The sequence below is a fragment of the Callorhinus ursinus genome, unplaced genomic scaffold (assembly GCF_003265705.2).
Source record: "Callorhinus ursinus isolate GAN/ISIS: 27379988/994484 unplaced genomic scaffold, GSC_fseal_2.0 scaffold1, whole genome shotgun sequence".
Classification (NCBI taxonomy): Eukaryota; Metazoa; Chordata; class Mammalia; order Carnivora; family Otariidae; genus Callorhinus; species Callorhinus ursinus.
In genome coordinates, this window is record NW_027397063.1 from 125,944,242 (window position 1) to 125,968,523 (window position 24,282).

The 24,282-nt window shown below is 39.0% G+C and overlaps 1 long non-coding RNA gene across 2 annotated transcripts in view; it reads left to right on the forward strand.

Moving 5' to 3' along the window:
* Positions 1–24,282, forward strand: part of LOC141374134 (uncharacterized) — a 219,918-nt gene that overhangs the window by 192,384 nt on the left and 3,252 nt on the right. For both annotated transcript variants that reach the window (XR_012380776.1, XR_012380775.1), the window contains one exon: positions 3,394–3,515. This is a non-coding gene — a long non-coding RNA (uncharacterized lncRNA). The remainder of the gene's footprint in view (positions 1–3,393; positions 3,516–24,282) is intronic.

Sequence of the window (24,282 nt, forward strand, 5' to 3'; positions counted from 1 at the left end):
AATATCATGCTTTCATGCCCTTTAGATTAGAAACCTCTGGCTTTAAATCCCCTAACCCACACTTTAGGATTAGTGCTAAAATTTAACATGCAGTCCATGACCATTCAGTGCTGGGTCACATTTCACAGGTCACATAGTGATTACTCAGGTGCAATAGGAACCTGACAACTTTAAAGGGTAAGACAAGGGACCTCCCCGTTATTTCAGTGGTGTCTGTCTTCCCTCCCTCACCAAATCAGGTATAAAATGTGTGTCAGTGTAAAAACAGCATGGCAGACAAAAGGCTGTCAGGCAGGCATTAAATTTAAACTTTCAGGGTGAATGGAGGGGAACAGTGTACTGACAGCCAAACCTGTGATGTTCTTTTCTTGCAAGTTTCTGTTTGGGTGTAAAAGAGTACAGGCGGGCTATGTATGAATCATCCTGTCCAGGGCAGAGCACAATGTGAACTGTGGCTACGTGTGTGATTATGGCTTTTGGTCTCCTATTGTAAAACTATCCAAGAACCTTTTGTGATAAAGTTCAGATCAGTTCAGTTAATGAGTCTGTGGATTGAAGAAGGGGGCAATTTGTCAACACGTTCATCAGAAAAGAGAGGGGAAGGCCGAGCATCTAGACCTTGAGAGGACAATATTTTCCTGGTCATAGACCTATAAAATCGGACCCTGGGTTATCGTTGCTTTGTTTTATTGCAACACGTTTTAGAACATGCTGGGCACATTATTCTTTCGAGTTTTTAAAAATTCAAATCTCTGAAAGATATTATTTGATGGGGTCACGAAAGATAGCGTTCGTATATATAGATACAGCACGTGTGTTTCAAGATCCGGAGATAAGACAGTTGACTTAGCCATGAGTTTCATACATAATATACTTTGACACCTAGATAGGTTTGCTAATATTTTCCATTCCATTATTTTTATATGTTGAATGGCACATTTGAGCTGGATATTCCAAAATTCTCTTTATATTAGTAATCTAGATGTGACATATTTTTCAAAGATGGCTATACAAGTATATATGTACATATATATACATATATATGTATATATATCCCATGCCACATATTATTATTATTATTATTATATGACTAACGTTCCTTGTGCCAAAAAGGGAAACTGTGTTTCCCTTGAATCTGGACAGGGAGCTTATGACTGCTCTGACAAATCATGTATGCCAGAAGTGATGCTCTGTGACTGTCGAAGCTAGGTGATACAAAGAATATAGCATCTGCCTGGTTCTTTCCTGGTGGGATGCTTACCCTTGGAACCCAGCTGCCATGCTGTGAGGAATAGTGAGGTCTGCATGGAGTGGAAGCAATGTCCCCAGCTGACACTGAGCAGCAACGGCTACATGTGAATGAATGACCCTTCACATGACTCCAGCCACAGCTTTGCAGTCTTCTGACTGAGACCCCAGACAGACATTCGGGAGTGAAGACAAGCCTTTCTTGACCCACAGATATAATGAAACAATAAAATCATTATCATTATTTTAAGCCAGTATGTTTTGGGGGTGATCTGTTATACAGTACAGTAATTGGAACACTGGAGCTTTTTTGAGTTGTTTTTTTTTTTTTTTTTTTTTTTTTTGTTTTCTACCTGGAGGACTGTGGGTTGCTCCTGACATCTGATTTGCATAAATGTCCCTGTTCATATGGGGTGAATATGTTGTTAAGTCCTCTGGCTGTCTGCCCTCCTACATGCCTAAGAGGTAAATTGGCTTTCATGCTTCTACATTATTCAGACAGGGCCTTTTCCAAGAAACTTTCCTTAAAACTTCTGGGTTGATTTAGATACCTTTTTTTCTGGGATCCCTTAACAATCTGTCAACAGTGATCACACTGTGCTGTAATGACCAGTTTATTTGCCTTTTCTTCCTGTTAGACCCTAAGTCCCAGACAGTGAGTGTTCTTTGTCCCCATTTTTGTCTTGATAGCACTTAATACCAGTTTTTGGCACATGGTAGGTGCTTAATAAATTCTCACTATAGAATTATGCAATTAGGACTTAGTTTGTCCAGGCCTTGACTCAGAGAGCAATGGAAGAGAGGTAAAAGAGTTTCCAGAAGTGGGTTACCATGAAATTAATATTTCTAAGTGAAATTCTAATTGGGAGATTTTTAATAATGTCCCAAAGAGAAGTTTTCCTTCTTAGAAAATGTGCAAAACTCTAGCTGCCTCCAGAGAACATAAGTGTCATTGTTATGAGTTGGCATCTAGAGAGAAAGTGATCTATTCAACACTTGGTGGGCTGTTCCAGAAACACTGGATATCTTATAAGACAGCATCACTGGGAGTTAAGACAGAAGATAGGCTAGGGAGATTAGAGTCCCTTCTCTTGCTTTCTTGACTTTGGGGTCAAATATAGGGGAAGCCTCCAGTCTTGACTTCTTCATCTCAATAGTTCATAAACTCAGTGTCCCTCAGATGCCCCTGGAGATCTTTTTATGAATGCATTTCCCAGGCTCCAGGTGCAGAACTCTGAGGCATTAGATCTCGGTTGAGCCTGGAAGATGCATTTTTAATAAGCTCCCCAGTGGAATTCAGATACTGAAGTATGAGGACCATACTTTGAAAAAAATCCCCCCAAACAACATGGTAAACTGAAGAATAAAATTTTCTTTCAGATACTTGTGGAAATTGGGGCTCAGAAACTTTGGAAGGTACTGGCACCAATTATGGAAACCATATACAGAAACTTGATCCTTGAATTTCTAACTGGGAGTCTGTCAAAGATTATCCTAGAAATTATTATAAATAAGTGACATTTCTCAGTTGGGTTTAGGATTTAGTTTCGTGTCTTGATGATGTGTAACATATTAAGGTTTGCAGTGAGAACAGAGATGGATCCTGAGTACATTTCCTCTCTTGAGTGCTGAGTATTGATCTCCCAGCTCTCCTTTTGCATTCTTCTAACCCTGTGTTCTAACTATATTATCTTATGACCTCCCACCCCTGCCAGCTGCACCTTCTGTTTCCTCCCAACCTTATGTTCCCTTTATGTATTAAGTCCAACCTGACAATTTCCAAGGCAAATTTATCACCAGAAAGATGTGACTGTGGTTTCTAGGATTTCAACGCCATTGCAAGGGACATAAATAGATTCCTGAGGTAAAGGACTGTGACATTTACCACAGCTGCCTTTATAACATTTGGCTTTTAACCTCAAATGTTGAAAGTGTAGTTAAAAAAAAAAACTTATCCAAGTCAACTGTAATTAAACCATACTTTAGCTCTGTTTTGTGACTTCCATGGAACTGGCCTTCTGCTTTGATGGTCAATGTACTCATCAACTGTCACAGTTTCAAATGGCTTGATTCCTAAGTAGCTGTATTCTCCTCAATATGGTTTCTTGTTTTTCTTTAATGTAATGAATGCTTTTTTTTCCCCAGGCTCATCTGAGAAATGTTTTGGAAGCAGCATCTGACCCATCTGTCTGTCCTGGCTCCACTACACTACCTGCCTTGACCAGACTGTGTCCACCAGCAGGAGATCATATTATTACATCGAACAGGTCTGAAATCCACATTTAACCCTTTGCATTTACCTAAGATTCCTGTATATGAAGGATATAGAGATTTTTCCCCTAAAAAAAAAAAAAAAACAAAGAGAAAGATGAAGAGAAAAACGAAAAAATGATTTTGTTTTTAAACACAGAATAGTCTGAGGGCACTTGGGTGTGTGGAGACAATGCAGAAAGGCTGGTTCTTTCCTGGACCCTGGGAAAAGCCAGTGTGCAGTCATCTGATGGATTGGGGAGAGCTGGGGAAGCAATAACAGGCAGGGAAATGAGACTCTACAAGATCAGCCAAGAGACAAGAGTTTGTCTTTGCATTCATATCCAGGTATTTTAGAATGGGTACAATTTTATAAAAATGCAACTTTATTTTTGTCCTCCACTCTATTAGTTAGGAGTCTCTAAAAGCAGAGCCTGCATTGTAGATTCCTGTACAAGTGGCACACTGAGATGGTATTGCTAGAAGGGGAGTGAAGGAAGCCAGGTAGGGCAGGGGAATAAAACTCAGGAAAGATGTGGTTTTGACTGAAGTTTGCCTGTAGCCTTGTCCATGAGAATCTGTGGTGCACTGATTGTACCATGGAATTAAGCCCCTTTTGACATCCCACCTTTTGTCCTCCTGAATCTGTCACTGGCCACTGTCTATTTGAGGGTGGTAGTGCACAGTGATGTAATCTGGGTGAGGTGGCTTCTGTTCTCCTGAAGATGGTTCTCCAGAGCAGGAGATTGTTGTGAGCCACGAAGAGCCAACACTCACAGCAGAGTGTGTGCAGTGACCTGCTGAAGGGGATCTGGGTGGAACATGAAAGGCATCCAGTACACTTCTTGTACATTTAAAATTTATTTAGTGTGGGACTCTTTCCCTCCCACCATCATGATCCATAGTTTTCCTGGTCCCTCCTGGACAGCTGATAGTTTTACAGCCTCTTTAAGTTGAAAGACAGCATTTTGATTAAGAAGTTAAAATGTCCAGTCCAACATATCACATAATTCTTCTGACTTTATTCTGAGATAGGTCTTATCTCCACTCCCTCCCTTCCATCCATGCCAGCTTCCTTGGGTATGTCAGGGTAAGGCTGGGTATGTGCAAGAAAAAGGTGGATGGCTTATTGTTTGCTTACCACCTTCCCTGAGTGAGATACTGTTACTGACTGTTGCATTAGAAATCAGTGGACCAGAAATCAGTGAAAAAGTGGCAGATGTTCTACCTTGACTAGTACTAGGATAAGATGACCGTGTTCTCTAGGCTGAGTAGGTGCATACTTTTTGTCATGAACACTCGTGTTAGTTTTTTAGAGGCTCTCTTGTTGGGCCCCTGTGACTCTAAACCTCCCATTGTAAATGATGCCTCTAAGCTTTTGCCCTTCATATGATCCTCTTGGACAGGAGTCACAGTGGCTCCAAACTGATTTCTTTCCTGTAGAACCCACATCTGGTCCATAGGGAACACTCACGTGTACATCCTTTGTCCTTGCAACTTGGATGAGAGGACAGGAGAGCAAACTAAACAGGACAGCAACCCTTTATCTACCCCCAAAGCATCTGGCCAGCCTGTCTCTCATGCCCTTTGATTTTGCAGACCAGAGACAGACAGTAATCTATCGTGCTTGTCTAATTCCAGGAGACTGACATCAAGTCCGACAAGGAGTCCTGTTGAAGCCGCTATTTTATTTTTCTCACTAGTTTATCATGACAATTTTCCAATATTCAGTGAAGTTGAAAAGGTGTCCCGTGAACATCTATATACTTACCAACTATGATTACATTTTACTTTGCTCATTTTATTATGTATATATCCACTTACTCATCTCTTACTTCATCTTATTTTTGATACATTTCAAAATAAACTGCACACACACATCTGTATACTTCTGTGTGATCCTCACCGTGCATATCATTAACTAGAGCTCAATATATGTTTATTTTTACATGTAAAATTTATATACAATGAAATGTAAGCATCAAGTAAACTTTTATTGAGTTTTGAGTAATGTATACACCTGTGTAATCCAAAGTCCTATCAAGAAATAGACATTATCCCAGGAAGTCCTTTGTACCTTTTCAACATTAACCTCCACACCCCTCATGCACCAGAAGCAACCGTTGTTTTGTTTTCCCACCATATCAGATTTAGTGTTCTAAAACCTGTGAGAAATGAAATCACCCAGTTTGTATTCACCTGGGTATGGATTCTTTTACTTAGCGTGTTCCTGAGACTCATTTATGTTGTTATATGTATCAGTACTTCCTTTTTATTGATGAGTATTATTCTTTTTTATGACTGTGGCACAGTTTATTTATCCATTCTTCTATTTGTGGGTACCTAGACTTTTCCAGTTTTTGGCTAATATGAATAAAGTGAAGCCTCTCTCTTGGTTTGAGATGGAGAGTGGAGCTAGTTTGCCTGCTCTCCGCTGTTGGAAGGATAAATTGAGCATGAGCATTGCAGTAAGGGAACAGTTCTCTCCAAAGAAATTTCTTTACCAATCCTCTATCTATAACCTCTAATACTCTTCTTGATCCTTTTAAGTTTTCACTGAAGCTCTCTCATTAGATTAATTTATGTTGTCTTCTTTGAAAATCAACATTTCTGCTTGACAGCATATTTTGGTATCTGATACCTATGGTATCTTGGTACCTGAGTTGAAACTTCCAGTGTAGCAAACTGTGGGCACTCATTATTCTTTGAGTTTCAGCAGAGAGAAGGAGCTGTTTTGGTGGAGAGGGACTAATGAGGCTCTATAAGCTGAACAGTTCAGAGAAGTTGAAGGGGAGGAATTTGCTCACAAATGGCTGTGGCTGTCAAGTAGTGCTCCAGGCATGAGTTTCTCACACAACATCAAATAACAAAACCGACTATGAGGCTGCTTTTATTCCGAGTGTCTTGCTGAAGGAGACTCTTGAATTTCTGGCATTATGACATGGTTGATGAGAATGACCTCCATCAGTCATTACTAGTGAAGATAGCCATGAGCACAAGGCAATGGATTTCATGACCAGCTTTGGCCCTGTGACAGACATGGCATTGGTGTCCTTGCAGCACCTTGTGTTATTACTAGCTGCACTGCTACTGTGGAGATGAAAATCTATAGAGCCACACTGCTGTCACCATGCTATGAGAAAGGGTAGTTCTCCAAGTTGTCTCATTTTAAGTAAGAACAAGTAATAAATTAATGAGACTCTTAAAGTAAAACTGATTCTGCTTCCTTTTAGCATGTAAATGTGCAAAGAATCTCAGTTAACCTTGTAAATTTGGTTCACTAATACCAACATATTAGGATTGTTAGCAAAAATACATTGGATCTAGAGAAATGCAAGAGAACATTCATATTTATATATGCAACAAAAAGTAGAGATGAAGAAAGTTGAAAGACAGCTAATAAAATTATACCTCTTCTGTGAGAGGATGTAGGAAATGGATTAGACTCCAGGCCTCTTGAGGATGGGAAGGCAGCTTTAAGTGTTGTAAATATTCAATACATGTTTGTTATTGATGAAGAGCATGGGTTCTCTTTAAAGCCCAGTTAGTATCAAGGAAATAACTCAGTAATTTCTCCTTATCTTATTCCCAAATTTAATCTGAGAACAGTTTATCAAAGCTTGACTTTAAACCCCCAGTCACTGTGGAATAAGATTTGAAACAATTTATTTTTATAAATATATCATTAAATCAAAATTTACTTAATTTATTGGGAAAATAATGGCTCTTACAAACTTTTATTTTTTTTTAAGATTTTATTTATTTATTTGAGAGAGAGAGAAGAGAGAGAGCAAAAGCAGGGAAAGCACAGAGGGAGAAGCAGATGCCCCATGGAGCAGGGAGCCCGACACAGGGCTCGATCCCAGGACCCCAGGATCATGACCTGAGCCGAAAGCAAATGCTTAACTGACTGAGCCATCCAGGTGCCCCCTAACTTTTGTTTCTTTTAGGGATAAACAAATATAATGTTCTAAACATTCCCAGAGCAATCTCTTTTATGATCTTGAAAATCCTTGGAGAATTTCCCATCCATTCTTGCTATTGATGGAGTTTTGTCTGGCTTAAATTAAATATTCAGATTCCAGTCAGGTATTTGGGTTGCAGGATGTCATAGAAAAGGTATCATGGGGTGCCTGGGTTGCTCAGTTGGTTAGGCGACTGCCTTCGGCTCGGGTCATGATCCTGGAGTCCCAGGATCGAGTCCCACATCGGGCTCCCTGCTCAGCAGGGAGTCTGCTTCTCCCTCTGATCCTACCCCCTCTCATGTGCTCTCTCTCTCTCTCTCATGCTCTCTCTCTCAAATAAATAAATAAAATCTTAAAAAAAAAAAGAAAAGGTATCATGGTGCCTAAGGAAATGCTATATAAATAGTAGATGCTCAGTTAACTGAATTGAATTATTTTTAATAGTATTATCCTTCCCCCCCAAAAATGATCAACATAATGCTCTACAATACTTGAAAGTAACTAATCAAGGAAAATACAACACCAAAAATAAACATATAAACAAAGGTAAAGATAAAAGTAAAAATAAGTAAAAGGTAAAGGTAAAAATAAGAGGTATAAAAAAGGTAAAGCTGGGGGTAAAATTAAGATGCAGGATATGTACTGTAAGATCCTGGGAGAATGGTCTCAGTATTTGCCTCTGAACTTTCTGACAATCAATAAAAGAGAAAAGCAATCCCAAGACACAGTTCACACATCTGTAAGATTAAACAAAACATTTGTTCAAAGGAAGCAATCTATTAATTGTTGAGAGAAATTTTCACCTGTAGTGCATTCTTATGATGACACAGGGTATGAATAACTTTCTCAACAATATTCCTATAGTAACATTCCTCAGAGTGTGGGGATGGTATAATACCAGTGTGATTTAGTAGAGGTAGTTTTAAATTTTTCCTTAGGGAAAGAGGGTGCAGAGAAGGTGCTGCATTTATATATAGCTCTGTAGTGGTATGGTTCAATCTGAGGATAAATGGTCTTGAATCTTAGAGGAGTGGGTGGACTACTTGGTCTTTAAGGCAACTTTCTAGAAGTATTATTTCCCTTGACCAAAATTTTGATAAGTCCTGAGTGTCAGTGAATTTGCGGTTATACTTTCTGACAATCACTTGGACTAGAAATATTCTCTCACACTTATTATGCCTTTAGTGTTTTGCTGTTTTTTGGATAATGTTGACATCCTCTCACAAAATTCAAGAAGCTTGAGAAAACCTTACCTTATCAGGAAGATGAGTTGAGAAGAAACGCAAGGGCAGTGACATGATTTTCCTTGGAAAGGAAAATGAAATTTGTTCCAAATCATGAACAAGTGGTTACCAGGGACCTTTTAATTTGATAGCACAGAGCATAGCCCTTGTAATTTTAATCTGGATAATATTTCCAAATGCCTACTTTAGCCATAGAGGAGTCTCCAAAAGTTATGATAAAATATTTAAATTTTAACGGCAAATTTCTCAGTTGGATTTTTCAAGATAAAGCAGTCTGCAAAAGTTAGTAACAGAATGGGTTGATTTGCTGTGTGGAATTACTGGCTTTCAGTGTTGGAGATGATTACCTTGTTTTTTAGCTTTGGAGAAGCTGACAACATGACCTTCTTCCTAACAGCTATTACAAACCAGGCATAATGTCTATAAAAGTCATGTCTACTATTAGATACTTACGCAAAGGATACAAAAATACTAATATGAAGGATACATGTACCCCAGTGTTTATAGAAGCATTATCAACAACAGCCAAATTATGGAAAGAGCCCAAATGTCCATCGACTGATGAATGGAGAAAAAAGAAGTGGTATGTGTACACAATGGAATATTACTCAGCCATAAAGAAGAATGAAATCCTGACATTTACAATGACGTGGATGGAGCTAGAGAGTATTATGCTAAGTGAAATAAATCCATCAGAGAAAGACAAATACCATACGATTTCACTCATATGTGGAATTTAAGAAACAAAACAAATGAACACGGGGGTGGAGAGAAGAAAGCCAAGAAGCAGACTCTTAACTACGGAGAACAAACTGATGGTTACCAGAAGGGAGGTGGGTGGAGGGGATGGATTAAATAGGTGATGGGGATTAAGGAGTGCACTTGCTGTGATGAGCACCAAGTGCTGTATGTAAGTGTTGAATCACTAAATTGTACATCTGAAACTCATATTATACTGTATGTTAACTAACTGGAATAAAAACTTGAAAAAAGAAAAAAAAGCCTTGAGTATAATAATAGGAAAATGTTACATTTAGATTGGGACTTGACTAATACATATTCAAAATTTTTCCACTAAAGAAAACATTTATATTTTCTTTGCTATAACAAGAGTAACAGGTAAGCTATGTTTATTTTACAGAAGGATCTGTTGAGGGCAAAATTTTAAAATGTGTCTTTCTCTGGGACAGACACAGTGATATTCACATTTACAACAAGTCTTTCTGATCAGCCTCAATCTTGTTACAGGACTGAGAAACATTCAGAGTAATTAGCCAGTTAAATAATCAATCAGCTAACTAGTTCTGCATATCTTGGTTTCACTCTTCAGTGGTTTCCATATATATGATATACGGGCAGTCCTGCTACTATTCTTTTTAAATGAAGTTAAATGCAGAAAAATGATATTGGAGTCCTCTTTTACATCACTCACAAAAATTAATTTGAAATGGATTAAAGACTTAAACACAAGACCTGAAGCCATAAAACTCCTAGAAGAAAACATAGAGAAAAATTTCCTTGACATTGGTCACTTATATGTGGAATCTAAAAAAGCTAAACTCACAGGAACAAATTGCAGAGTGGTGGTTACCAGGGCCTTAGGAGTGGGGGAACTGGGGAGATGTTGGTCAAAGTGTACAAATTTGTAATTGGAAGATGAATAGGTTCTGGGGATCTAATGCACAGTATTGTGATTTTAGTTAACAATCCTGTATTATGTACTTGAAAATTGCTAGGAGACTAGAACGTAAATGTTCCCACCACAAAAAAGAAATGATAATTATGTGATATAATGGAGCTGTTAGCTAATATGTGGTAGTAATCGTATTGCAATATATAAGTGTATGAAACCAACATGTTGTACACCTTAAACTTAGAAATGTTAGATGTCAATTATATCTCACAAATGAAAAGAAAGAAATGAAAGTTTATTTGTGAAGCATATCTATTTTGTCCTATCTTCACTTGACAACTCTACCAGCTTATATTTATTAATATTAATTGGTATAACAAGGATTGACATTAGAGAAAACCCAAAATGGTTTCTTCCATTTTCTTACTCTCTTCCCAAGTGAGTCAAGTATTGGTCCAGTCTCTTAGCCACACCTGGGCCTGTAACCAAGGAAATTTTAGCTTAGAAAGAATTTAGGAACATCTCGCTGGAAGTGTTGGTTGGAAATAGTATTTTTTCCTTGCCCTGTACCCAAGTGAAGCTGCTACATGGTACTAAAAAGAATGATTTGGCTGAAAGATCAGCTGAGACTTGCTGTGAGGAGGATATCAACCTCCTGTCATAAGCCAACTGACCTAGGCTGACTGTGTCTACTTCCCCTGTGGGTCCATTCATCCTTCTGTCCTGTATTCAGCCTTCTTTGCTTCAGATGAAAGGCCAGGCTAATAGTGGTGCTCTGCACCTACCCATCTAACAGCCTGCCTCTATCCTGGTTTGATGGTATATCCCTGAGGGTTGGACTTCCCTCAAGTGGGAAGACCCAGTCCCAAGGAGTTATTTCAGTGTGCTTCAAACATGGGAAGCACATACATACACATGTATATGTGTATTTACCAAAATAAGGTCCACAAAAAAGTGGTAGCTGGGGAAATAGGAATCTTATATGTAGACATCGATAGTTATTGGTAGACAATTAACCTTCAAAAAATAGGATGTCTACTGTACTTAGATAGCAGAAGCTAAAGATAAATCAGTCAAAAAAGCAAACTGCGCCCATGGGGCAGCTGAGTGGCCCAGTCAGTTGTGTGTCTGACTCTTGATCTTGGCTCAGGTCTTGATCTCAAGGTTGTGAGTTTGAGACCCATGTTGGGCTCCATGCTGGGTGTGGAGCCTACTTAAAAAAAAAAAAAAAAAAAAAAGCAAATTGCACCCTGGAGTTGAATATCACATCTATCTTCTGTTGCTGCGTGTTGGCATGAAATCCATCCCACTGCTTTCTATCCAGGAGCAGAACTTAATATTGGAAAAATAATCTGGGACATAAAGTCCTCACTGCAAGCCTGAAAATTTCCATGACCCAGAGGAGACTGGATTTTGTTAACTTCTTGGGGAAGAGTTAGCAGTTGGGAAAGGTGGGAGACATAGGGATTTCAGGGGGGAAGGCAGGAAGATAGAAGCTACCCGTTAAAGAACCACAGGCATCTGTGTGGAAGTACTTCTGTGGCCTAAGGAATGTCCAGCTTGACAAACAATTCTGTGCAGTGAGACATCAAGTCTTTCTCCAGGGCACAGGTACCAGTGAGCAACACCAGGGCACACACTACCTGTTTTTTCACTTCCCCCAACTTTCTCTGCTTGAAATTTTGCCCCATGGATCCGCCTAGGGAGAACACCCAGCAAAAGAAACAAATAGGTTTATTTGGTGGGGCTATCCCCCCACCTCCAAAGTAAAAGAAACTCAGTAACACTCTGAGAAAAAGGGCCTAGTGCCAGGCTATCTAAACACTGGGACATGGTAAGGGTCATCCCCACCCTGCTGTCTACATTTCCCGTCTACAGCTGTTATTGAAAGAGTTTTTTCCACTAATGCTGATTTACGAAATTGGCACAACTTTTCCAGACAGTCTCCAAATGAACAGTCACTCTGCAATAATAGGACTTGTAGTCAGGCATCCCTGGGCATTTCATCTCTTTTACCTGGCTCTGCCATCTGTCACTGTAATACCTGTGTCACTGAGTTTTGAACCATAATACTTATACCTCATCAGCTTCCAAATGGTTCCATGATCTGTCAGCACTGATCAAGGCAGTGCAATGAGACATGACAGGGCATTTCCAAGTAATTTTTAAGGAGGCCCGAGAAGGAAAAAGTTGAAGCCTGGGGACATTTGAATCACTCTACCTTGAGTTGCTTTTGCGAGGTCTCCAAAGTTCTTGACATGTTTTGTGTGTGTGTGTTTTGTTTTTTGTTTTTAAATATCCTGAAGGAAAAGTTCATATATCTGGCTTAAATTTGGCCTGATAGGGAGATAGAAGCATACTGCTATACCTCCATACACCTAGGGGGTTGTCTATGTGGTGAGACAAAGCAAAAGAAAGGGTAGAGGCTTATGGGAGGGGAGATGGAAGTATTGTATGTGTCTCCATGTATGTGAGTAAGGGGGAGGGGTTAGGGAGGTAGTTCACCTTGAATGGCAGAAAGCTTCAAAGATGTGGGTAGAAGAAGGTCACTAATATTGATTTACTTGAATCTGCTTTCTTCTAGGCATTGGTCTAATGCTCACATACACATTGTCTTATTTAACCCTTAAAAGAACTCCATAGAATTAAACAGCAGGGGGTTCAGCAGCAGGATTTGTATTGGTTTTTAAAACAGATAAAGACATAAACATTTTTTACAGACAAAGAGGTTGGACCTTGATCAAGGTCATGCATGCAATCTGTGTACCAGTGATATGAACTTGGGCAACTTAAGACATGTCAGATTCTAGACTATCTGCTATATGCATAATGAATGAGGGGTGTGAGTATCAAGATTTTTCAGCTGTCTCTTTGAACCCCCTTATCCACCAGAACAATTTTGGGATGGCTCCAATTCTCAGAAACTATTATCTAAATCTCTCCAGTAAGATCTTTTCGAGCCTTATTTCCTATCATTTGAAAAACATTTATTCTCTCTTTACCACTGTGGCAGTCTGCCTGGAAATAGGTGCAATGTATCATTTTCTACAATAATGGAAGGTGGGCTAGGAATTACCTATAATTTGTTTCTCCATCCAGGCACGTCAATCTAAGTTATGATGAAAAGTGGAGCGGCAACCTTGATCACCTACCGTTTTATAGCTGATGTGATTGTTTTTATGAAGCCTGTAACGTTTTTAACGTTATGGTTGTGATGATCCTGATTCTTGTCTCAGCAGAACAATATTACAAGAGTTGAGTCAATTCTGATTGCAGAGGATGGAAGTATGGTTTTCCTAGTGATAGGGTTGGAGAGAAAATTGCACAAAGCCCTCTCTGGTTGCCCCCCACAGACGGACTATGTAGGAACCTTTGGCCAGCATTCTGCTGCATCCATGAATTATTCAGTTTTCTGTTTGGCAGGGGGGAAGTGAGTTGCAACCAAGTCATTCTCAGATAACTAGGAATTTAAGATGAAATTTTCTCTAGACCATTCTATTCAAAGAGAAGTCATGGGTCGAGGATATTAGTGAACCAGCTGCATGTTTTGGGGAGATTCTGGAGCAAGATACTTAGCTGTTTTCCCTTCACTGAAGAGGCATATGGGGAAGTATGGAATAGCATTAGCATCCCAGTCATGGTCCTTGGGGTCCAATTTTATTGATTGAACAAATTTTTATAGAACACCCACTATTGGCCATACTTATGCTAGATTCCATGGAGAAAATAAAGGTGATGTCATCCCCATTGAAATTGAGGGATCCTGATCCTTAACATTTTTAATCCATCCTGATAAGTGCTATAATAATGTTATGAAAACACTAATGATGAGACTTCTAGGAGAAATAATCAAGGAAGATGATAAAGAGGTGGTATCATTTGAGCTGATCCATACTGACTAATGGATTTTACAAGCAAGTCAAGAATAGAGAGGATACTCTGAGCATAAAAGCTAGCCTGATAATGGGCACAGAAGCATGGCATGTGGTAGAGAAGGACGTGTAGTGGCAGGTGTTTATGGGAAGGGCATGGCTAGAAATTAGGCCTGGCATGTTTAATCTGAACAGTATTGTGAAGGGCTTGGAAAGCCATGATAAAAAAAATCTAGATTTGATATTGTAGGTCATAGGTCACAGACTTAATTGTCCACAGAGGTCAGGAATGTAATATAAATGAGTGATACTGACCAAATAGTGAGCCTGGTAAGTCAAGGAGTAAGGCTCCTTCTAAGGAAGGCAGCTGAGATTCCATTCTTACCGATAGTGGTTTTTCTAGTGTATGAACTCTGTATTGCTGATCCCCAATTTTCTAAGAGAAGCCTGAAATTACATTTTTTAATGTGAGCTCTCATGGTACTTAAATGCTGAGAGCTAATAATTTTTGTTTTTGAAACATTTGAGGGCCAAGAAAAGCCAATCTTAACGGTTTGTGTCTGTCCTATGTCAGTGGCTTGTGAGCTGGAGACAAATGGAAACCCATGAATATTTATACCCAAAGAGCTGACTCAGTCATATGGAAGATGGTGCTTGAGGCAAGGAAAGAGTTGGACAGCTGGAGTCTGACAGATGATAAAGGCTTGACCTCAGGCATTTGGGCAGGGTGGGGAGGGGAGGGAGGAATGGAGACAAGAGCCTTAAAACACCTGGTGACCACTGGGTGTGGGGGTGAGGATGTGATGCCATCATAGATGACACCTGAGAGGTTGTGAGGCTGTTAACAGAATTGAGGAGACAGTAACAGGAGCTACTGTCATGTGCCTAGTGGGTAATGATTCTGTTTTGCTTTTTACAATGTATTTTATACCTGTACTCGTCCACCTACTCTACATTTCTGTAATACATTATTTGGAGTAAAGACAATAGATTTTTTTTTCTTAAACCAAATACATTTTCCTCTTCCCCTTTTCCCATTAGTACTCCAAGATGAACCATTGGCATTAGCTGCTAGATTACAGACTCTTTCCCTGTATAGCATTAAACACATGAATGTGGTTGAAGCAATGAACTGTGAATATTTTAATCCTGGATGGAGAGCAGAAGAAGAGGAATTTATGAGTCCAATTCTTTTCGAGTTTGAAGATAATGATTTTTGCCTTTTCTGCCTCTGCTTTGTTCTTCTGCATTTTACATTTTGCGACAGTGAGTCAGACACACTATTATTCTATTCAGCAGTCTTGACATCCACAGCAAATTTGCATGAATGAAGAAAGGGTTGCTTCTTTATCATTTTCTTTCATTCTAAGTGGTATTTTATTGCAGTGGAGATTTTAGGTGGTCTCTCCATTAGAACTTCTCACTTATAGGAACCTTCTATATTGTCTGTTGATTTGCTTATAGGACTATTGGAATAGAAGAGAGCCTCGTTTCTTGGATGGTGAGTGTGACTCAGAGAGGTGAAGGCATTAATTTAACACTGTTCAGTTATGGAGAGGCTGAATCTGCTGTAGAATCCCACCTAACATGCTGAATTTACTGGAGAAGGCCTTCTCAAATGTCTCCTGCAGAGAATGCTTTTTTGTTATCTACCAAAGTTAGGACCCCTGCCTCTACCTGACATTGTCAAAGGTCATGCCTATTTTTCTTTTTCTATTGCTCCACTGTCAGGCTTTTATTACTGCCCCAAGCAAATTGGGTAAATTCTCATTAGATTGGACACAATCTTTTTATGCTAAGAAGTGGTGAACTCAGTAGAGTTTTTAGTTAACTTGCAACACCAGGTGCAAGCAGAGACTTTAGACATCTTCACATTTTCTTAGATGGTCTCCAAGAGCCAAGGATTCTGTTCCATCTCTATTTCTCTGAAATAGTCTACCAGGGATCCATGGGATATGAAGGAATCTCCATAGTCTGTCCCAGCATTCTCTTCCTTGTACCTTAGCAGTTATACAGTAACTGTGTGCTTAGAATTTAATAGAGTCTGCACTCACCCGAACAGATTGTCAGGTAGTGGGTGCCTTTGGTGCTTTCATGGCTGGGTAGCCGACATGTTGGCAAAGAACTGGTAGCAGAGTCCATTTCTTCTCTCTAATGAGACTGCATGTTCCCTTAACATCCTTTCATTTTTTTTTTAATTTTAAAAATACGTCATAATTAAGATTTTTTGATCAGGTAATATATGCACATGGTAAAAAATTCAAATAGTATAAATTATTCTTTAGTATTTCTTAAATAGAAAAGAAGAACAAAAGGGAGATTTTACTTCCAGCTCTTCCACTAACTTCTTTGGTAGCACTGGGTCAATGACACCTTTATGTTTCTCAGTTTCTTCACCTGAAACCTAGGAGTGGGAATCTTTGCCTAGTAATTCTTCAGGATTGTCATGCGACCTTAACAAATCTGCTGTGTGCAGTGGTTTCAGTACATAGGCACTAAAGGATTTTTGTTATAGTTTCCTCGTGTCTCAGTTGAGTACCCAGCCAATATCTACTGTGTGCGTGGTATAGGCTGGGTGATGAGGTAGAGCTTTAAATTATTAACTCAGTCCCCAAAATAGTTCTATCAGTTAAGTCCTATTATTATCTCAATTTTACAGCAGGAAAATGGAGGCACAGAGAAGCTAAATAACTTGTCAAAGTTCACATAGCCAGTAATTAGTAGCAAAGTTAGATTTAAAGCTAGTCTCTTTTTCCCTTTTCTTCTCTCCCTCACTTGCCCTCTCTCTTTATATATACATATGTATCACATAAACATATGTTTATATTTGTATAAATTTATCTAATCTATTCATGATGTAGCCACTGGCTCTTTCACTTAATATTTTTTTGCTGAACACTATGTTTGTGTCATTAAACATTCTTTTAAAACATATTTTCTGATGAGTTCAGAACAGTTACTTAACCAATTTGTACCTGGTAGGCACAAGCCAACCAACCTTCCTTCTTTCCTTCCTCCCTTCCTCCCCACTCCCTCCCTCCTCCTCTTTCTTTCTTTTTCTTTCTTTCTCTTTCTTTCTTTCTTTCTTTCTTTCTTTCTTTTTCTTTCTTTCTTTCTCTCTTTTCATTATGCATAAGGTAAATTTCCTGGTTCACAAATCTTTGTGGGCATCTGTGATTATTTCCTTAGGAAAAAAACAGAGATGGAATTGTTATTCAAAGAGTATGGGTATTTTTAAGGCTCTTGATATATATTGCCAAGTTGCCCTCAGGAAAGGTTGTGTCAATTTATTCTTCCTTCAGAAGTCTATATTCCATTTTCATGAGGATGACAGAAAAATTATAGGAGGCTAGATTAGGACAAGACCTTACAGATCAGCACCTGCATCTGTGTGTGCACTTGTTCTCATGCACTGTAGACAAGGAAACAGAAGGCGAATACCTTGTCCAAGGGCACAAGGCAAATTAACGGTTGAATCCAAGTGATACTGGTTAATGATAAGCAGTAGATAAGGTAGGAAATGCCTACATGGGAGTGGGAATATTATCTTTCAGTCATTTTACAGTCTCATTACCAAATGTCATCCTTTCATTTTCTGGTTGCTTTATTTGGATGACCTCAGAAGCTACCCATGTTTTTAGAATGAAATCAATCTTGTGCCAAGCAGCAATTTCAAATGGTGATGGGAAACCTGAGGAGGGAAATGGAGAGAGCTCAGCTGCATATGCAAAACTCCCTGCAACTATTTTAGGGCTGCATATCGACAGGGTGAACACCAGTTGTTTACAAATGAAGATTTGTTGCCCAGACAAACCTAATGACAGCATGAAAGAAAATAAAAATTAAAATTTTTAAAAAAATATTTAATTTATTTTATTTTAGAGAGAGAGAGACAGAGACAGAGTGTGAGAGCCTGATATGGGAGGAGCAGAGGGAGAGAATCTCAAGTAGACTTCAGGCGGCATGTGGAGCTGGACTCGCGCTTGATCTCATGATCCTGATATCATGACCTAAGCTGAAACAAAGAGTTGGACGCTCAACCAACTGAGCCACCCAGGTACCCACCCAGATACCCCCCCAATTTTTTTAATGTGAAAAAAGCAAAGTTTATTACTCACAAGTCTTGGAGAGCACATGACATGCCCAGTGGCTATTCTAGGAAGTCTCAGAGAGAGTGAGAGAGAGAGAGATTGAGAGGGAGAGAGTGCTGCTGAGGGTTCTGCCTTTATTAGAGTCCATGGGCAGAGTGGCAGAGGGGATTGCAGGTTCACTTTTATTGGCGAATTAAAACATAGAATAGAGTTGGGGGAGGGGCAAAATGGGCAAAGGGGGTGGGAGACCTAAGCTTCCAATTATGGAATGAATAAGTCATGGGAATGAAAGACACAACATAGGGAATATAGTCAATGATATTGTAATAGTGTTGTGGCAGATGGTAGCTACACTTGTGGTGAGGGGGACATAATGTATAGAGAAGTTGAATCACCGCGTGGTACAACTGAAACCAATGCAACACTGTGTGTCAACTATACTCAAAAAAATTAAAAGAAAATAATAAAGTATTTTCCTACAGTACTTAAAAATAGCAACAACAAAAACCACACAGAAGGCGTAGTAATGGAATTTGGACTTAGAACGGGAAAAACAGGGTCATTCATGGTCAATTATCTAGATTACCCAGGGCTTTCTAAAGGGATATTTCATGGTTGGGGCTGACCTGGGTGCTTATATAGTAATTGTGTCTTACAACTAGCATTATGTTTATTTGAATGGTGGTCTTTTTATAAAAAAAAGTTCTTATTATAAATTCTTATTTTATTTTGTTCTATTTTAATCCCCGTATAGTTAACATACAGTGTCACATTAGTTTCGGGTGTACAGAACAGTGACTCAACAACTCCACACATACCCATGCTCACCACAACAAGTGCACTCTTTAATGCCCATTGCCCACTTCACCCATCTTCCCACCCACCTCCCCTCTGGTAACCATTAGTTTATTCTCTATAGTTAAGAGTCTGTTTCTTGGTTTCTCTCTCTCTTTTTTTCCTTTGCTCATTTGTTTTGTTTCTTGAGTTCCACATATGAGTGAATTCATATGGTATTTGTCTTTCTCTAACTTATTTTGCTTAACATAATACTCTCTAGTTCCCACCATGTTATTGCAAATGGCAAGATTTCATTCTTTTTTATGGCTGAATGATATTCCATTGTGTGTGTGTGTGTGTGTGTGTGTGTATACATATATGTGTATATATATGTATATACCACATTTTCTTTATCCATTCATCTGTTGATGAAAAGTTGGGCTACTTCCATAAACTGGCTATTGTAAATAATGCTGCTATAAACATAGGGTGCATATATCGCTTTGAATTAGTGTTTTTGTATTTTTTGGGTAAATACTCAGTAGTGTGATAACTGGATTGTAGGGTAGTTCTATTTTTAAATTTTGAGGAACCTCCCTTCTGTTTTCCACAGTAGCTGTACCAGTTTTCATTCCCACCAACAATGCAAGAGGGCTCCTTTTTTCTCCACATACTCACCAACATTGTTGTTTCTTGTGTTTTTGATTTTAGCCATTCAGACAGGTGTGATATCTCACTGTAGTTTTGATTTGCATTTCCTGATGATGTTTGATGTTGAGCATCTTTTCATATGTCTGCTGGCCATCTGTATGTCTTCTTTGGAGAAATATCTGTTCATGTCTTCTGCCCATTTTTAATTTTTGTCATTTGCAAATATCTTCTCCCATTCAGGAGGCTGCCTTTTAGTTAAAAATTAAATTTTAAAAACACCTACAATTCTACCACTATAAGATTTTTTTCATACTTTTCACATGAATTATACTTTTTATGTAGTTTTAATCATGGCATAGATAATACTTTTGTATTTTACTTTTTTACCTCTCAAATCATATTTTTAAAAAACATTTTGCTAATTCTGCCTGTGAAATGATGATGATTATTTTTAAAAATAGCTTCCCAGCAAGTATCTTGCCATATTTAATTAAGTATTCCCCCTTTGTTGGCCATCTAGGTTATTTCCTAATCTTTAGTATCATTAAATGAGTGGCCAAGATGCCTAAATGATATCTACGTATTTTCCCTTTTAGTTACATCATTTGTAACTCTTCAGAAGGAGATTAACTACCTTAAAAAATCTGAACATTTTTATGGGTTTTAATACATGCTACAAAATGCTTTCCAGAATGGTTGGATAACTAGATTATGTCAATACACAGTACAAAGCATTTTTAGATGCAATGCAGTATTCACTGATTTGTTTAAAAATTTTTTAATTCATCTAAGCCAACTCTCGCTTCTGCCTTGGAAGCTGTGGCTGCCAGCCTCATAGATGGTTTGCTTGTAACTTTCTTGATCAGGTGACTGTCATTTTGGCCCTGCTTGGGAGAGAAAGCTACAAGATGAATGGCCATTTAACTGATTCCATTCTAAATCTGGCTGTCTCTTAGCTGACCTCTGTAGGTTTTGGCCTGGACTTGTACTGCCTGGGGCTTTCTGATTTGTAGAGGTTGGGGGCAGAACTGCTCAATTTATATACTTATTCATCCTCCCTCATTCTGGGCATAATTTGAAGTCCCCTGTTTGAGTTGGAATTAGTTCAGTGTTTTCTAGGGCCATCCTGATTCAATAAACAACCAACAACCATTCTGATTATTTCCTTCATAATAGTTGAGTAGTTTTGATGAGACCCTTTTGTCATGATAAAAGAACACAATAGTTTCCCCGGCATATTTTACCAAACTGCTTCATTGGGTAAATACTACAGAGATTGGGATGTAGGGAGATTGGGGAGAGAAAATGAGCTCAATTTTGTTATTCAATTTGAGGGCTAGAAGGACATCTAATGGAGATGCTGAGCATGTAAAAACCTGGGCAAACTTGATACCCTAGAAAGCTGTGGTAAGGGAAAATGAGATTTGGAATTCAGAAAAGGAAAAGAGTTATGATCCTTAAAAAGAGAGGGAAAAAGGCATTATAGGATCGAATTTAAAATCGATTCTGTCTCTTTCTTTCTTTGTGCATGTTATTTAACCTTCAGGGATCAGTTTTCATATCTACATAATGGGGGTAATGACCCCTACCTCATAGAGAGAATGTGAAGACTGAATAAGATAATAGAGTTTTTAAAAGTTAATGAATATTAGGTATTGCTATGACTGATGGCAGAACATGTATAGGCTTTCACAGGAGGAGTTAGTAGAAAACAAAGAATAAGTGGTCAGAGAGAAAAAGAAAACCAGTATTATCTGGGAAGCCAGGAAAAGAGGGAATCTGAGGAAGGGAGAAATGAGCAAGTGGGTCAAATATGAGACAGAAGCCAACAAAAGTCAAGATCAGGAAAGGCTTTTGAATTTAGGGATCACTAGGTCTCCTATGACTTCCAAGAGAATGGTTTTGGTAGAAAAATTGGGCAGAAAGCACATTGTAGGACATTAGCCAGCAGTATGGAATGTTTCCTAGGACCTACTGAACTCAGAATGGATAAGGTGTATTTCCAAAGATAGGTGAAACTATTAGCTGTGAATGTCACTGGATTATCTATGGACTATATTTTACATGGGCTCCCTTGTCCTAGGTACATCCAAAGAGAGTGACTTCCATGGTTATACGAAAATGAAATATGCTACAGTTGCAGCCTTCCTGTAGCTTTGCTTATATGTCAACTTCTGATTTAGCAGCAGATACATTTTCTGCCTTTGGCCACATTTCATCTGCTTATGGGAAAATATGATGAAATCAGCACGCATATGTTTGGGTTCAGCACATTTACAAAAAATTGATGGCATTTAGCTGTTAGGTGCCTACCACATACACTTCTTTCTATTCAAGCCAATTCACCTGCGATCAAAAGACAGAATGTTAAGTTAGACCCACCCAACCCCTCCATTCTGTGGACCTGTTGTAAAAGTTATTTGTTGGGAGTAGCTTTTTGCCTTTCATTTCATTTCTTCTCTGGCAGTCACAAAGATGAATGTCTTTCTACCATTTTGCTGAAAATTCTGGTAGGATGGACTTATTAACTTTAAATGGAAATGAAAGCTGAAAGGAAATTGCAGGTTTTTCCAGTGCCACAGGACTATTGCACGCATACCATCTTTTATAATTTCAGAGAATTTGATCTCACACAAACAAATAAGAAAGCAACCAGAGTCATTTCAGTTTTGGAAAAACAATTGATATCAATCTCTCTCTCTTTCTCTTTTCTTCCTCCCTTTCTCTTTCTCTCTCTCTATTTTTATCTCTATCACCTTTGTCTTCATTATCGCAACCTCATTCTGGTTCAAAATATTTCAGACTTTGAGCACTTGTTTGTGCTAATATCTGATATGTCCCTATCCTTAGGTTGCTCCTAAGGCTGGTTCATCATTTTGCTGCTGATAACTTGAGACATCCCAGAAACTTCAGTGAAGTGGTTTGATACTAATTGAACATATAATTAGACATCTATCCTTGGGAAAGGATGCTATCCACATGTTCTACATCAGTTGATTGGCATTTGGGATGGAAGTTGTGTTTCCTTTAAAATACAAGAAAGGGAATTGAAGTGTTTTGAGCACAGCCCTCTCCCTGTTGCTGACAAAAGGTAGGCAGTTATACTTCAAGCACTATTACAAAGCTGTTATCATCAAGACAATATGGTACTGGCACAAAAACAGACACAGAGATCAGTGGAACAGAATAGGGAGCCCAGAAATGGATCCTTAACTCTATGGTCAACTAATCTTCAACAAAGCAGGAAAGAATGTCCAATGGAAAAAAGACAGTCTCTTCAACAAATGGTGTTGGGAAAATTGGACAGCCCCATGCAGAAGAATGAAACTGGACCATTTCCTTATACCACACACAAAAATAGACTCCAAGTGGTTGAAAGACCTAAATGGGAGACAGGAGTCCATCAAAATCCTAAAGCAGAACACAGGCAGCAACCTCTTCGACCTCAGCCACAGCAACTTCTTCCTAGAAACATCGCCAAAGGCAAGGGAAGCAAGGGCAAAAATGAACTATTGGGACCTCATCAAGATAAAAAGCTTTTGCACAGCAAAAGAAACAGTCCACAAAACCAAAAGACAACCGACAGAATGGGAGAAAATATTTGCAAATGACATATCAGATAAAGGGCTAGTATCCAAAATCTATAAAGAACTTATGAAACTCAACACCCAAAGAACAAATGATCCAATCAAGAAATGGGCAGAAGACATGAACAGACATTTTTCCAAAGAAGACATCCAAATGTCCCACAGACACATGAAAAAGTGCTCAGCATCGCTCGGCATCAGGGAAATCCAAATCCAAACCTCAATGAGATACCACCTCACACCGGTCAGAGTGGCTAAAATTAACAAGTCAGGAAATGACAGATGTTGGCGGGGATGCGGAGAAAGGGGAACCCTCCTCCACTGTTGGTGGGAATGCAAGCTGGTGCAGTCACTCTGGAAAACAGTATGGAGGTTCCTCAGAAAGTTGAAAATAGAGCTACCATACGATCCAGCAATTGCTGGATTTGGGGTATTTACCCCAAAGATACAAATGTAGGGATCTGAAGGGGTACATGCACCCCGATGTTTATAGCAGCAATGTCTACAACAGCCAAATTGTGGAAAGAGCCAAGATGTCCATAGACAGATGAATGGATAAAGAAGATGTGGTATAGATCTACAATGGAATATTATGCAGCCATCAAAAGGAATGCCGTCTTGCCATTTGCAACGACATGGATGGAACTGGAGGGTATTACGCTGAGCGAAATAAGTCAATCAGAGAAAGACATGTATCATATGACCTCACTGATATGAGGAATTCTTAATCTCAGGGAACAAACTGAGGGTTGCTGGACTGTTGGGTGTGGGAGGGATGGGGTGGCTGGGTGATAGACATTGGGGAGGGTATGTGCTATGGTGAGCACTGTGAATTGTGTAAGACTGTTGAATCACAGACCTGTACCTCTGAAACAAATAATACATTATATGTTAAAAAATAAAAGAAGAAGAAGATAGCAGGAGGGGAAGAATGAAGGGGGGGGAATCGGAGGGGGAGACGAAC